Genomic DNA, 17,133 nt, shown 5'->3' with positions numbered 1-17,133 from the left:
TTTCCACCCTAATCAGAGGCCCACATGGGCCTGCATCCCTCTCCACCATGTAAACAATATTGTTTAGCTGCAGTCATTTAGAAAAGATGATTACACTGTGCCTGGAGAATCAAAATACACACTGATACGCTATGGGCTCTTGCTATATGGGCATTTTTACTTAATATGCATTCCCTTCTTTACCATCTGTTTGGCACATGGCCCCTAAAACGTGGCAATTGTCAATTCCAACAATAGCTTCCCACAGAATAGTTTTGACTGCTCAGTAGTAAAACAACACTGCTGCTTTAAACTCCCACCTTCTCTGCCATCTTTTGAACATGGTTTGACACGCTCTGAATCTGCTTACTGGACTGCAGTTCCTAAGACTTCAAATAAAGTCCCTTTTTACTTCAGCTTCTGAGTTTGTGTTGATCGGCAGGTCTTCAACATGGACCTTCATTCTCATGTCTAGGTAGGGATCCAGCTTGACGGGGTTGCAGCCACAGCCACCATCATGCAGTCACCCCACAGCCTAACGGGGTAAACAGACTGCTAAGATCATCTTCTGCTCTTATCTGATGTCCCAAATGTCTGACACCTGGAATGCCTCCTGTGTTTATATTTCTTGAGAAAGTCCTAGAACATTCCAACTGGCTACCCTTGTCTTAGCATGTTAAACTCTTTTTGCCTGCTTTGTGGCACAGAATGTTTTTCTCATGTGGGTGCCTAAAATACACTTCTGTCCATGAGTCCCTGATATATTACACTGTGTCATCCTGGATTTGTCTACCTCTTGATTCCTTCTACTTTGTAACTGCTTCTGTGTGCAAAGATTCCTGAAACGCCGATTTTCTCCTCAAAAATAAATCTCTAAAAGTGGAGTTACTTGAAAATTCAGTAAATACTGTAAGACAGTTGATTCCAACACTGTCATCAGGAACACTGAAGGTTCCTGTCTTACCTCCTTATGAGCTTCTTAGGTGAGTGCCAACTTTTAAAATTATTCATCCCTTTTTGTCAAAACTGTCAGCATCCATTTATAAATACTATACATTTGTAACCATGCTAAGACTGTAAAAGTAAAAATATATATAAATAAATATATATATATATATATATGTAAATGGAAAGGAGTGAGACAAAAATAAACATTACCACACTTCCTCAAAACGAGGTTCTTAGACGTTACTCTTGGAGAGCTCCCAATTGTGCTTTGTTAGTGTGCAGTAGCAGCTGTTCTGACAGACGTATGGATTCAGGGAGAAGTGCGGGTTTGTGAATTAACAAATAGAGCAGGCAGTAGATGGAGATAACATTTAGAGCTCAGAGCAGGTGTGGACATTTGGCCTGGCAGTAGCAGTAAGACACCAGTTTAGTTGTCCCTGTCCCATAGTGGAATGTCTGGGTACAATTTCCAGCTTTGGTCCCCAAGTCCAGCTTCTCGCCAGTGTGGACCTGGGAGGCAGCAGGTGATGGCTCTAGCCCCTGGCTCAACCCCAGCTGTTGTGGGCGTTGGCCTTTGTGGATTTCTACCTCCAGTTCTTGGTCCTAAAAAGATCAATGTTGGCATACATGAAGTTGAACACTTTAAAACCCTTTGGTCATGGTCTGGGTCCATGATAAAATGTTTTTTTCCTGATTCTCCCTGACTTCTGATCCAATTGCAGCCTTCCCTGACACAAGGTCACGTTCATGACTCTGTTAGTCTGCTCTTTCAAGTGTGAGCACATCACTTCCTCAGTGAGATTATAACCAACCAGTAGGTAAGACTCGAATTCTCTCTCTCTCTCTCTCCTAACCTTTTAAAATTTGTTTTTGGTAACTTTTCTTTAAGTTTTTTTTTTTATTATTTTCATTTGAAAGTCAGATATACCTAGAGGAGGAGAGACAGAGAGGAAGATATTCTGTCCATTGATTCACTCCCCAAGCGGCCGCAACAGCCGGAGCTGCACTCATCCGAAGCCAGGAGCCAGGAGCTTCTTCCAGATCTCCCACATGGGTGCAGGATCCCAAAGCTTTGGGCCATCCTCAACTGCTTTCACAGGCCACAAACAGGGAGCTGGATGGGAAGCGGGGCTGCTGGAATTAGAACTGGCGCCCATATGGGATCCTGGCGCTTGCAAGGTGAGGACTTTAGCCACTAGGCTACTGCACCGGGCCTTCGAGTTATTTCTTGAAGGGTAAGCCTCCCAAGGCTATTGAAAAATAGCTGTGTCTTGTGAACGAAGTGGCTCAGTTGGTAATTTTTTGTTTATGTACAAAAGGAGGTTTTGTTTTTTGTTTCCTTTTTTGTTTTTTTAATTAATTTTTTTATTGATTACATTGCATTATGTGACACAGTTTTATAGGCACTGGGATTTCCCCCCACCCCTCCCCAACCCCACCCCATGGTGGATTGCTCCACCTTGTTGCATTACCACAGTTCAAATTCAATTGAGATTCTTTCATTGCAAGCATCTACCAAGCATAAAGTCCAGCATCTTATTGTCCAGATAAGTTCAACGGTTTCTTGGGAAGACCATTTCTGGTCTGAAGGTAGAGCCGGCAGAGTATTATCCCGTTCAATTAAAAACCCCGACATTACATCAGTAACAATTTATAATGATATGGAATTAATTGACATGGTATTGAGTAACCAATGTTAAAAGAGAAAGAAAAAAAAAAAAGAATGCAAGTTCTGAACCACATCCTGTGACTTCTACATTGACATTTCCATAATTAGTTTATATACAACTGGGTTCTATACACCTTAAAATGGCTATAGATTACTATTCAGCTGTCTCATGTCTATTTTAATTTTAATATTTAGCAGTTTATAGCATTGAAGCATGATTTTGCTGCACCTGGCTGTTTTTTGAGTAGTCTAACTCTATAACTCTAACAAGACATATGTCGACAGTTTAGGTGAGCAGTTTTAGGAGGGGTGTGCAGAGAAATCTTCAATACCCCAGTGAGGAATAACTAATCTTTGTGTCCCACCCAGTGAGTTGTAAGTGGATCCCCGCTGACCGTTTCCTGTCTGATTCTAAGCTTTTCTTGTTGTTCTCTGTCTATCTATTCTAGTTTTTTTGTTTGTTTGTTTGTTTTGAGGGGTTTCTGGAGCGATCCTGATGGTCATTGCCAGAGAGGGTGGGGACCCAAGGTTGGAACCAGGCAAGGACCAGAGAAAGCTCCTCTCCCTAGTCCCGAAGGAAGTTTACTGTTCTGTTTCTGCGGACCACTCAGGGATCCTGGTTGTCATTCCGATGACCTTGGATCCTACAAGGCAGGATTTGGGCTTCTTCCATCCCATGTGGTAGATCCAAATGGGGGTGGGTGACCTCAGAGTTCTTGGCCTTCGAAGGCACTCCAATTCCCAGTGGTCTCCTTGGCAGTTGGGATGTAGTCCTCGGTGCTCGTACTGATAGTCCTTGGTGAGGATCTGGGAGTCTTCAGGGTTGGGATATAAGCCTCCTCCTGTCTGCCTGCTCCACTCTGGGGTCCTCCCCCCACCCCCGGTGCTCTATGCTTATGACCTCTGTTAAGAGGTTAAAGGAGGTTTTGAATGACTTGTTTGGCTTGCTTTGAAAAAAACAACAAACTAGAAATGCCTGGACTGAGCGTTGATGTTGTCTTGATGTGGGGTACAACATTCCAGTCTTTGGAGGTACCCACCTTTTCCATGGCTGGGCCCCCAGCAGCAGCTCTGCATGGCAGTTCTGCCAGTTCAGTGATAACCCAATCAGGAAGCCTCAGAACGTCTCAGAAATCACACAGATCAGCAGGAAACCGTGACCACACGGCCGGTTAACCACTCACATGTTAGGTTGGCAGAGCAGAAGTGACTCCACCTCCCTGCTGAAGTCAAGCTGACACCACCATCCAGGAACGTTTAGAATGCCAAATCACCCTGACCTTGTCTCTGTGCAGAAGGCCAACACCGCCAAGATGAATACCCCGTGCTACGCATCACATGCACTCGCAAACCTAGGAGCAGCCGCCTTTTCCCATCCCCCATGCCTAAGATGTGTGAAAGCCCAGGGCCACATTCCCTGGACTGGCCATTTCCCACGCCTGCTCTCTGTCCCCTGCCATGGAAGTGGTCCCGGCCGTCTCTCACCATGGAGCAGTCCATCAGACTCTGCTGACTAATAAAACCCTTTGCCTGAATTGAAAAGCCTCTTGTCCCCTCAATTGCCCCTAAGCCTGACACCACCATTCACACCCTAGATGAGCTGCTGTCCCAGGCTCCTTTGTCAGGCATGTTACCTGTGGCAAACAGACAGCTATGTTGTGTCTGGGAGAATAAAAGTCTCCAATATCCCAATGACAATTATCCAGGTATGAGATAATAGTATAAGTCTGACCCATGGCACATGCTGGATAGGGGAAAACAAGCCCTCATTAACCTTTTTCATCTAGCATATTCAATTACTGCTTTCTCTCCTTTTAAAAAGATTTATTTTTATTTGAAAGGTGGAATCAGAGAGAGAGGAGAGACAGAGAGAAAGAGAGCTCTTCCATCTGTTAGTTTACTCCCCCAAATGGCTGCAATGACTGGAACTGAGCCCACCTGAAGCCAGAAGCCAGTAGCTTCTTCCAGGTCTCCCAGATGGTGCAGATGATGCAAAGACTTGGACCATCCTCCACTGCTTTCCCAGACTGTAATCAGGGAGCTGGATGGGATATGGATCAGCTGGGACTCAAACCAGTGCTCATATGGGATGCCGGCTCCATAGGCAGAGGCTTAGTGTGCTATGCCATGGCACTGGCCCATTTTTTTTTAATATGTTCCTTCTTTCAAACCCTATTTTCTTTTACCAGTCTGTCTTTGTGCATTTATTTGAAATCTTTCCAAGCCCTAGTGGAAGACATTGAGTATTTTAAAAAAAAACCTTTATAATCCAAATCCTATACACTCACCCATTAAAAGTGTGCATCTCAGTGCTTTCATTCAGAGTTAGCCATCCATCATTTTCAGAACTTTTGAATCACTCCCCCCACAAACAGCTCTGCACCACCTAAGTATCATGCATAACTTCTTATCCCTAAGTAACCGGTAATCTACTTTGTTTCTACGGATTGGAGTATTCTGATGTTTCATATGAATGTGCTTTTAAAAGCCAACTGGTTTTACTTAGTACAACATTTTAAAGATTCATCCATGCTGTTGCATTCCTTTTAACAGCTGAACAATATTCCACTATTTGGACCTACAACATTTTGTTTATCAGTTCATCTGTTGATGCACATGGAAGTTGTTTCCACATAACCACCGAGTTACTTGGTGAACGGAGCCGCTACACACACACGGACTTCTGACTGATGATCAAAGCTGAAGTTTGTTAACAGCGAAAGACTTGAAGACAGGGTCACGCAGGCATAAGGGAGGATGTTCTGAAATAGGACATGGTTTATGTGCTAGCATACGAGGGCATCCATCAGCAGACAATGTGTTCTTCCAGCAGGCTGCTAACAATTAAACAGAATAGGCAAGAAGACTCACCTCCCTTGGATTTGTTATCAAAGCTTGAGGATTAGGGAGTTCCTGCGCCCATGGTTTCCCGTTCAAACTGCATCAGGACTTTGCCTTGAGTTCTTAGAGCTTTCTCACAAGATTACAGCTGGTTAGTTTTACACTGGTGAGGTTCCCAAATGCTCTCCTACAGAACACCTTGGACTAGTTGTTGTGTACACACATTTTCATTTCTCTCTGTGAGTAGGAATGCAATTGCTGGGCCATATGGCAGCCCTGTGAGGCCATTTGAAGACAGTGCCAGACGCCTTCCCAAAGCACCTGTCCCTCCCTCCTTACATTCTGGTCGTCACAGCCTCACATCATTGCTATTTGTTACTTGTGTTTCGGTTTAGTTATGTGAATGGCGGGTATCTCAGTACGACTCTGCTCTTCTTTTTTTTTTTAATATTTCACTTTTTTAAAAAATCTTTTAGAAGTTTTTTTTTAAAGATTTATTTCTGTTGGAAAATCAGATATACAGAGAGGAGGAGAAACGGAGAAGAAGATCTTCCATCTGATGATTCCCCAAGTGACCGCAACGGCTGGAGCTGAGTTGATCCGAAGCCAGGAGCCCAGTTCTTCTTCTAGGTCTCCCATGCAGGTGCAGGGTCCCAAGGCTTTGGGCCATCCTCGACTGCTTTCTCATGTCACAAGCAGGGAGCTGGATGGGAAGCGGGGCTGCCGGGATTAGAACTGGCACCCATATGGGATGCTGGCACTTGCAAGGTGAGGACTTTAGCCGCTAGGCCACGCACTGGGCCCTTGGCTCTACTTTGATTTACTCTGAAGGCTAATGATGGCCAGCATCCTTTCTTCTTTATTTTCACGTGTCCTCCTTTCAGAAAAGTGCCTTTTAAACTTGCTCTTAATTGCTACTTATGAGTGTTTTATATAAATTGTAGACCCACATTCACGATGGGTTTTGTGATTTGTATCTTCTCCAGTTCTTTGGGCTGTCTTCACTTGGTTGGTGGTGCTGGTCCAAGCACAAAGGTTTCCATTTTGATGAGTTCCAGCTTTGATCATTTGCGCTTTGGGTGTCATGTCTAAGAGACCATTGTCTGCCCCAAGGTCACAAGTTTCAAACCCATTTTCATCTGATTTTTATAGCTTAAGATGTAACATGTAGGCCTTTGGGCCATTAGAGTCAAAGGATCCATTTTGAGTTCAATGAATTTTCTATATGATGTGGTACAAATTCAACTTCAGGCCTAAGCATGTGGGGTATCCAGTCATCCCAGCAACATTTACCGACGAACATTTCCCCAGTGAATTGTTTTGGCATCTTGTTGAAAATCAGTTGAGTATAAATATGGGGGTTCATGTTTACACTCTCAATTCTATCCTATTAATTTATATCTGTCCTAATATTAACATTGCATATCATGTTTTGATTAATGTAGCCTTGTAGAGTTCTGCCCAATCAATTTGGGGAATGCTACTATGTTCACAGAATTCAGTCTTCGGATCCAGGAACAAGTGATGTTAACTCGGATTGCTGGTCCAATGGGGTTGGCCAGACACGCCTCTAGGGACCATCAACCAGGTCCCTAAACACCGTCCCTTTCCCTGTCCTCCCACCTCACCTTTATCCTCACCAGGCTCCATGTTTACGAAGGAAACGTGAAGCCCTTCTATCTCCTGTTCCTACTCCACAAGCCTGAGTTATCTACATTTTCCGGGGGCTTTGGCAGCAGTCGCCACACCATCACATCCCGAAACCGAAGCAGCGTTCTGGTTGCCATGGGTTACCTGGGCACGTAGGCGGGACTGCCTGGAGGGCGTCCACGCCCAGCCAGAAGGCTGCGGTGTCGCCGTGGCAACCGAGGACGCCAAGGCCAGCCGAGTTTCCGGCGCTGCGTCTGCGCGCAAGCCTCGCCACAGCCCGTGACGCCTGGAAGTTACTTCACGCAAGTTCAAGTTACTGCAGGAGTGGCCCAACGGAAGTCCATGGAGATGTGGAAAGCTAGGCTTGCCGCCGAGAAGCCCTCAGAAGTTGACCCCACGTGGAAAGTCCCGATCCGGCTGAGTCCTGGAGCGCGGAGCCCTTCACCCTCTCCGGGAAATCCGCGTGGCTGAAGGACTCCACATTGCGTCCTGTCACGTGTTGTGGGGGGCAGAGTGCAAGTCTCCGGGCCCCTCACAGACTGGGTCCTGTCCCAGGCGGGAAGAGGAATGCTCTCAAGGTGGTCGCTGGTGACCTCTGGGAAACCATGGAACAAAACCCAGAGCACTTGGTTGCGGCTCAGCCACGAGCCAGAGCTTGAATTGTTAACAGAGGTTGGGTTCATGGAATCCAGCTGAAGGCCAGAGGAGTGAGGTCCTCCATCAGACACTTTTGCTTTGGGGAGGTGGTTTCAGGATATGTATGATATGGGTGTCCCCTGGGGAGTCCTGTTTGGTGAGTTGTGGGGCACCACGTTTTCTGTGATCAGGAGGTGGTCTCGCAGGCAATCCAATGTGGGCGTGGCGGTTAGGGAGGCAAGCCCAGTCGGTTGTGTCTTATCTACTCCTTGGAGCTATCTGGATAGACCATATGGACGAGCCGGGAGTAGGAGAGAGCCGGAGAGACGGTGTCAGGGTGACTAGTCCCTGCATCCGGAATGAGAGAGGTAGGTCAGCCTGGATTTGATGCTGATGCAGTAGTTACAGAAATTCGCATCCTTGATGGCCAGGCCTTAATGGAAGTTTCGGTTTAATAGACCTACCTACAATCCACTCCCTTTATGACACAGCTCCATTTTAGCACCGGCCGCCAGAATTCTCTTGTGCTTCCCCACCCTAGGTCCTCTCTCCGCCTCCCTAGCCCCTGAGAACGGCTGTTTCCTGAAGTTTGCTTCTTCCAAAGCATCAGATACGAGGCATCTGCTGTACAGGACCCTATCAGGCAGATGGATGCTTCTGTAATCTGTGTCGATGTAGAAATTCTCAGCTCCTTTGTTCAGGTGGGGAGACATATTTCTTTCTATAGCTGTATAACATTCTGTGTCTACATTGACTCACAGACAGGTTGTGTCTGGGTTTTGGTGGCTATGAATAGAGCTGATGTAAATATCCACTTACAGTTTATGTGTACATGAAACCAAATTTTCATTTTTCTTGAGCAAATGTCTAGATGGATGGCAGGATCACCTGGTAAACACCTATTTAACATTTAAAGGCAGATTTTTGCCAAAGAAGCTGGGACAGTTCCACCAGCAATGCATTTTATTTAACCCATTAGAAAAACTTTGCTTAGATATAACTGTAAAATTCACTCAAAGTGGTCATTCAGTGAAATTATGTTAGGCATAGTCACAAATGTGCAGCCATTGTCAGAACCCAATTCAGGACATTTCTATTCCCCAAAGAAGCTGTTTTATCCACAAGCAGTCACTCCTGGATCCCACACAGCCCCCTGTTTTGTCACGATTGATCAAACAAAGAACAAGAAGACACTTAACAGAGAAATGATTTTATTAATTTACACTGTGGCCATCTCAGAATACACAGCCTTTTACACCCCCAAAGAACCCAGGTATCAGGTGTCTTACAAAGCTCTCTTTAATCCTTATCCTATGTGATGCTAGCAGTTTCTTATATTAACTAAGAATAAAAAAGGAAGAAGACATTAACACGGAGTTTTGGTATGCTTTAATCCATTATTTGTAACTCAAGCAAAGCAAGAAGAAAAGATAGCATTGAGGCTGTTTTCTTGTTATCTTTAACCAGAGGGAGGCAGGAAAGAGAGATAGCACCGGGACTTGGTCTGCTGGTTGGTGTTCCTGGCTTCTGATAAGCTTCCTTGTCCACCAATGCACTCAGCTCCTTCATGTTTCTATACATTTGCATATATCGAAAGCCACATAGGATACGCAGTCTTTTTAATAAGAATATTTATGTATGGGCCCGGCATGGTAATTCAGTGGCTAATTCCTCATCTTGCACACCCGGGATCCCATATGGTCACCAGTTTAGGTCCTGGCTACTATACTTCCTACTCAGCTCCCTGCTTGTGGCCTGGGAAGGCAGTGGAGGACGGCCCAGAGCCTTGGGACACTGCACGCACGTGGGAGACCTGGAAGAGGCTCCTGGCTTCAGACTGGCTTAACCCCGGCCATTGCAATCACTTGGAATGTGAACTAGTGGATGGAAGATCTTTCTCTTTGTAAATCCGCCTTTCCAATAATAAAATAAATATATCTTTAAAGGCAGGATTAAAGAGAATGAGAGACAGATCTTCTGTCTGTTGGTTCACTCCCGAAATGGACACAATGGCCGGAGCTGAGCCAATACAGTCACATTAAAAGAGAGCTCAAAAGGGAAAGAGCGAAGATGGCCAGATGCCAAGCTGTGCCCACAGCTTCCCTGCTCTGCCAGTGTCCAGTGGAAGAAAAATGGCACTACCCTGCCCTCTTGTGGCCACATGGCAAAACAGCACTCTAATCAACATCCCCTTATAACCAAAAATCTGTTATGCCAAGTTTTTTCTTTTAAAATATTATTTATTTATTTATTTATTTATTTATTTATTTATTTATTTATTTATTTATTTATTTATTCTATTGGAAGGTCAAGTATACAGAGAGGAGGAAGGTCAGAGAGGAAGATCTTCCATCTGTTGATTCACTCCCCAAGTGGCCACAAAGGCCTAAGCTGCATTCTGATCTGACACCAGAAACCAGGAGCCTCTTCCAGGTCTCCCATGTGCAGGTGCAGGGTCCCAAAGCCTTGGGCCATCCTCAACTGCTTTCCCAGGCCACAAGCAGGGAGCTGGATGGGAAGTGGGGCCACTGGGATTAGAACTGGCACCTATATGAGATTCCAGTGCTTGCAAGGCAAGGACTTTAGCCACTAGGCTACTGCGCCAGGCCCCAATTTTTTAAAAAAATTTTTTCTTGCTTTTTTTTTCCTTTTTCTTCTTTGCTTTCAGGTTTCTCTTTTTAGCTCCCTTTTTCTTTCTTTCTTTCTTTCTTTTTTTTTTTTCTATTTGCCAAGTTTGAGGAGCATAATATTCTAGGTAAGTTTGGTTTGATCAAAGCTGTACTGAGCCCAGACGCGGGGAAGGTGTTCCATTTCACGACAGCTTCCCTTTGTGTGGCGCCATTCGGGAATTTGGCCTCTTCCCTCCAAGCCTCACTCTCTGGGAACTACGTACTGATGAAGTTAATGTTGCAGAAAGTACTGAACAGCAGCTCTTGTTTGGAGCCCCTGGTCCTCCCACCGTCCCCTCCACGTGCACATGCATCCTCAGCCTTAGCTGACAGGTAACACGAGTGGATGTAGAGGACAGTGCAGCGTCCTCCTACACTCTGCTCCCCGCCCTCCCCAGGGGTTAGATCACTCTGTCCTCCAGGACTGACCAGACCTCCTGTTCATAAAGAGCATCACCCAGTGGATGAGGGTGCATCCACCCACTGGTCTCGGTTTACCTTACGTCCCTGTAAAGATCCTATGTCCAAATAAGGTCCCGCTCAGAGGGGCTGGGGATAGGACTTCCACATACGAATGGAAGTTCTTTAGGATTCTGTTAGGCGCCCAGGCAACATCACGGAAGTACCTGGAAATCCTCTCTCCCTGTCCCCGCCCCTCTCTCTTTCCTCTCCCTCAGTGGTTTTCAACACTGATGTACGTTACAACTATCTAAGGAGTTTTAAAAGTTTCTGATCAGGAATTAAATCACAAGAAAACGTTCAGGGAAGCCTAACTCGAGAAGGGATCCAAGAGGACTTTTGGTTAGAGGGCATTGGGTTGCTGAAATCAAGAAAATTTAAGGAAATTGTTGAGACAAAAAATAGACAGAGATGTCAGCATGGGTGTCAGACTAGCGCTCCAGGAGACTGGGACTTTGGCCTGTGCCTCAGTGGGGGGTGGTCCCCCAAGTCACTAGTGCAATCCTACCGGCAGCTGCCATACTGAGATCTACTCCCAATAGGGAGTCTCTGGGAGCTGCCGAGGGAGCCAGGGCTTGTGTGTGTTCCATGTGAAGGGTCCAGGCTTCATTTTAGCATTTCACAAAGGGCACCCTGTGACCTGCCCTGACCACTGAGCTCACTGCTGGGTGTCGAGCGTGTGAGCTGAATCAGAATGCTACTCCAGTTCTATAACCAGCAATGGGGCAAGTCGACTGATAAAAACAAAAAGGTTGCCCATTTGAAAGCCTCTGTGGCTGGCAGTGAGTCCGGCTCAGGTGGGCCGGGCAGCCTGGTGGAGCGCAGTGAGTGGTACGGAGGCCTGGATCCCGATGTGCAGCCAGGAAGGCAGGAAGTCAAATGCCCTATGTGGGTGGACAGAGCAGAAGGGAGCAGCCTGGTACCCAGCTTAGAGCCGAGGCTGAAGTGAAGCACGTGGTTTGGCAGCAGGATACACAGACCAAAACTAGGTAGGAGGAAAAGACATACATGGGAATCCGAGCCCGTGGGGGTTCTGGGGCTCCTTAGGGGAGTTCTGGAAGGCAGCAGCTTCCACAATCAACTGATGCTGGCAGATTTGACAAGGCTTATCCTTTTCTGTATCAAAAACCAGAGAACTGTTCACTTTGTACATACCAAGATAGCAACATCCTTCAAAGTGCTGACAATGCCGTAGGATTCCTGTCCATCAAGCAAGACATAGTTATGTAACTTGGGATAGTGTTTATTTTCAAATATTTACATATTTGTGCATGTGCAGTGTTGGTGCCTATTCTGAAAAATATGTTATCGTAGTCACAGAGTATGTCAGCATGTGAATGGGATAAACTCAGTGTCTGTGCTGTCTTGGGCCCCTCAGGACACACGCTCTGTAGTGTTTGATCCACTCTCAGGACAGCAGTGGGTGCTCAGGGCCACTGGCACTACTGCCCTGACCTTTATGAACTGCTTGAGGTTGGGTCAGCCGGTGGGGGGTGGGAGTTATCAGTGACACGCCAACAGAAATGGGAGCAGAATGGAGGCAGATGTTTCTGTCCTGATGTGTGCGCCTCCTGCAAAGGTCACACTGCCTGTTGGATGATCGCTGCCACAAAGTGGACAGACAGTTCTTTCCTCAGGACCTAACCTTTAGTCTTTGTGCTTGGAAGTAAGCCTGCTCCCTGAGGGTACAAGACCCAAGAAGCTGAAGAATCCTACGTTACCTTCTGTGAACTCTGTCTACATATCTTATTTTGAAATTCTTAAGACTTATTTATTTGAAAGGCAGAGTTAAAGAGAGAGAGAGACAGAGACAGAAACAGAGACATCTTCCATTGGCTGGTTCATTCTCCCAAATGGCCACAATAACTAGGGCTGGGCCAGGTTGAAGTTTAGAACTCCATCCTGGTGTCCCACATGGGTACAGGGGCACAAAGTGCTTGGGCCTTCCTCTGCTGCTTTCCTAGGTGCATTAGTAGGGAGCTGGATCAGAAGTGGAGCAGCCAAGACTTGAGCTTGGGGCCCATACAGGATGCCAGCATCACAAGAGGTGGTTTACTCGCCAAGCTGCAGTGCTGGCCCCCTGCCCACACATCTTAAGTGAGCCTTTCTTTAAAAATGAATTCTACCCCAATGATCCAATTTGAGTTTTCCATCTGTTTCTTGCCAGGAACTTGAAGAATAAAGTGTGCTTGCTCTTTTTCCATTGTGTGAGTTAATTACTTGAAAGAAAAAAAAAACCTGGAGCAATTGTATACTCCAAGGTGCTATAATAGTACATCTCTCCTTCCTTTTCTTTAAATAGAAGCCAGTGCTCCAATTTCCAGTGCAGTCTGACTCCTGAAGCACAGGCTTTGGGCACACCCTGTGACTGTGAGGCGGGACTGTCTAGGCGGCAGGGAGTGTCTGAGTCTGTGAATTAGAAAGAGGACAGATTTTCTCACTGCTGTGGAAGCACGGATGAGTAGTCTCTGTGGTACGTGTCTTGGTGTCTCCCCTGCTTCCCCTCCAGAAAGCTGGGCCCTTCATCTAACTCTCTCATTCTCTACACACTTCCTGTCTGTCACCTGTAAGTGCAAGATCCTTGTGGCTGGAGACCTAAGAGGTTGGGATTTCATCTTCGTACATGCAGTGGACTGAATGATGTATCCCCCGAATTTGCGTGTGGCAGTCCTACCCTCCAACATGACTGAAGGAGAAGATGTAGCTATCTTCTGCCATATGAGGACACACTGAGAAGGCAGTCACCTGCAAATCAGGAAGTTGGCCCTTTCCGGAACCAAATCAATTGCTCCCCCAACTATTAGGAAACAAGATCCCAGCCTATGGTATTTTGTTAATGCAGTCTGAGCTGACCAAGGTATGTGTGTTTTGAAAATATGTGAAAAAATTTCCTGTAATAGCAATAATGTATGTGACCACTATTAACCTAGTTGGCATATTTGTTTCTAATCCAGCATGTCTTGTTAAGTAAAACACATACTGCTTTATTTTGTCATTAAAATCCTAGATGCTTACACAGAAAAATTTAAGGAATGCATTAAAATGCAAAGTCAAAAATAAACATGCCATACTACATTCCACTACTCAGAAATAATTGTAGTTACTGTTAGTGAACATTATGTCATGCAACTTTTAAAGAATCATATACATGAAGAAAAAAAATAGCTAGGGGCCTGGCAGGGTTGACATAACAAGTTAAGCCGTCACCTGTAATGGTAACATCCCAGTTCGACTCCTGGCTGCTCCACTTCTGATCCAGCTCCCTGCTAACATGCCTAGGAAAACTGCAGAAGATGGCCCATGTGTTTGGGCCACTGCACTCACTTGGTTGAACTGAAAGAAGCTCCTGGCTTCAGGTCTGGCCATTGTGGCCTTTTAGGGAGTGAACCAGAGGATGGAAGATTCTCTGTCTATACCCTCCTCTGTAACTCTGCTTTTGAAATAAATCAATACATCTTTTTGCAGGCAGGGGTTGTTTTGAGGACAGTCGTTGAAGTTAGCTTCGACCCCAGAAGGCATCACTCAGCTATCTCCTGCATTTATCCAGTATACCAGCGGGCGCCACGGTTTCACTTGTTCTGATGAATTTAAAGGAGCTACCCACATCCCTTTATTTGCTACACATTCAAATCTCCATTGTTTTCTAGAACATACTTTTCCAAATCAGCACTTTTCTCTGTTCCTAAATTTTCCTTTCCACCTGGAAAACACCTCTGAACCACTGCTCTGGGTGCTGGATGGAGCGGTCAGCTCTTGCCTTCTTAGCTAGCCACCCCTGGCATGGATACTCTGCCCTCTGGAATGAGGGCAAATGGGGATCCTAGTAGGCTTGTTCTGCCAAGTCTTGAGTGGAACCTCCACCTCATGGGTAGGGATGGGGGAGGACAAGGGAGGCCTTGAATGGTGGATGCACTCACCGGAAACTTGGCTGTTTTCATCGGTTCAGGCATGTCTAATGGGAAACCATATTGGGTGGCTTGTAAGCAAAAGAACTTTACATCTCACAGCTCTGGAGGCTGGGATGCCCAGAGCCTGGTGATGGACCTGCTTCCTGGTTCATGGGGGCTCTCTATGGCAGAACAGGCTTGCACAGAGCAGAGCAGAGACCTCGGGTTCCTTTCATAGGTACTAATTACTTCCCGGAGGCCCCATGTCCTAATTCCATCACTCTGGGGGCTTGTTTCAACACAGGATAATATAATACAAATACAGTCACTGCTGTTTGTTTGTTTTGTGCATGATTCCTGGTTTATAACAGTCTCCATAGACATCAGATGTTCTTTTCCCTAAAGTGGGTCATGGAAACTCTACTGCTCGCTTGCCTTTAGCAGGCCATAAAGAAATTCTCTGAAAAACTCAGTCCGAAGACCTCCTCCCCCTTCCAAAGAGATCCTTTCCTCTTCCCACAAACACAGGGTACTGAGGAATCTTAACAGACCCATCCTGAAGTCTGGTCTGAATCCCAGTTCCACTTGCAATTCAGCTTGGAGGCAACAGATGAGGACTCAGCACTTGGGGCTCCTGCCTCCTGGGGGAGATTGAGTTCCTAGGTGCTGGCTTCCATCTGACCCAGCCCTGGTTGCAAGAATCTGGAAAGTGAACCAGCAGATGAAAGATTTCTAACTATGCATTTCAAATAAGATGAAAAGAAAACTCAGCACAGGACAGGGTTTAGAGAACTTCATGTACTTGAACCCTTGCAGGTTCCGGGACTGCCTGGAGAAGGTACAGACGTTCCAAGTTCGGCACTCGCCCCTTCTGCCTCCACTCTGGGCAACTCTTGTGCATACTTTGTAGCAAACAGGCTGATGCAAGGGTTTCCTTGAATTTTTGAGCCGATTCATCAAAGATGAGGGAAGAAGGTCTGCGGGAACCTTGATTAATACTCAGCCTGTGGGAAGCGCAGGTGAAACCACCTGAGACTTGTGCTCGGCCTCTGAGGGGTCAGGGAGCCAGCTGTCCATCCGTATGTTTAAGTCGATGCTATTCTTTTATTTCTGTTGCTTACACCCCTGTGCAAGCTCTTATTTCTAATACACATGTACAAATGCAATGTTCCTGTTATTCCTTTAATTCTGCATTCTTTTTGGCCAATCTCTCTAGCAATCTTTTTCGTGGTCTCTTCCTTTCTTGCCTTTCTTTTCTCTCCCGTTTTCTTTCATTGCTCTGCTGTTCACAGTTTTAAGAAATAGTCTGTCTCTGTGGGCCATCAATGGGAAACCAAGTTCATGAAGAAAGAGACTGGCTCTGGGGAAACACTGGTTGAAAAGCAGGGCTTTTCCTTGCTTGCTAACCTTCAGGCTTCCTTCGGTCCTCAGAGGCGTGGCTCTCCGCAGAACTTCAAGGTGTATAGAGTTAAGAGCCAGGTTATTTATTTTTTAAAGATTTATTCATTTTATTACAGCCAGATATACAGAGAGGAGGAGAGACAGAGAGGAAGATCTTCCGTCCGATGATTCACTCCCCAAGTGAGCCGCAACAGGCCGTCCTCAACTGCTTTCCCAGGCCACAAGCAGGAAGCTGGATGAGAAGTGGAGCTGCCGGGATTAGAACCGGCGCCCATATGGGACCCCGGTGCTTTCAAGGCGAGGACTTTAGCTGCTAGGCCACGCCGCCGGGCCCAAGGTTATGTTTTATCTATCTGTTTGCTATGCTTCAGAATCTTATTTCCATCCTGGATAGTAACTATTAAAAAAAGTTTTATAATTAATTTTTATTGGAAAGTCAGATATATGGAGAGAAAGAGAGACAAAGATCTTCTCTCCAAGCAGCCATGATGGCTGCAGCTGATTCAATCCAAAGAAATGAGCCTGGAACCTCTTCCGGGTCTCCCACGCAGTTGCAGGGTCCCAAAGCTTTGAGCTGTCCTCAACTACTTTCCCAGGCCACAAGCAGGAAACTGGATGGGAAGCGGGGGCACTGGGATTAGAACCGGCGCCCATATGGGATCCTGGTGCATTCAAGGCGAGGACTTTAGCTGCTAGGCTACTACACCAGGCCCCTAGAGAGTAATTTTTAAAATTTTATTTATTTGTATTGGAAAGGTAGATTTATAGAGAGAAGGAGAGACAGAGAGAAAGATCTCCCATTCACTGGTTAATTCCCCAAGTGGCCGCAATGGCCAGAGCTGAGCTGATCTGAAGCCAGGAGCTGATGGCCTGTCTCGTACCACAAGTGGAAGGGAGGAGCCCCAAATGGCTGCTGTCAGGGGTTTTAAGCTCATACCAGCACAAAGCCTATCCATCCAATCGACTAAATTAACTTTGGTTGTCTTCTCAAGGT

The sequence above is a fragment of the Ochotona princeps genome, chromosome 18, assembly GCF_030435755.1.
Source record: "Ochotona princeps isolate mOchPri1 chromosome 18, mOchPri1.hap1, whole genome shotgun sequence".
NCBI lineage: Eukaryota > Metazoa > Chordata > Mammalia > Lagomorpha > Ochotonidae > Ochotona > Ochotona princeps.
This window is presented reverse-complemented; position numbering follows the sequence as displayed.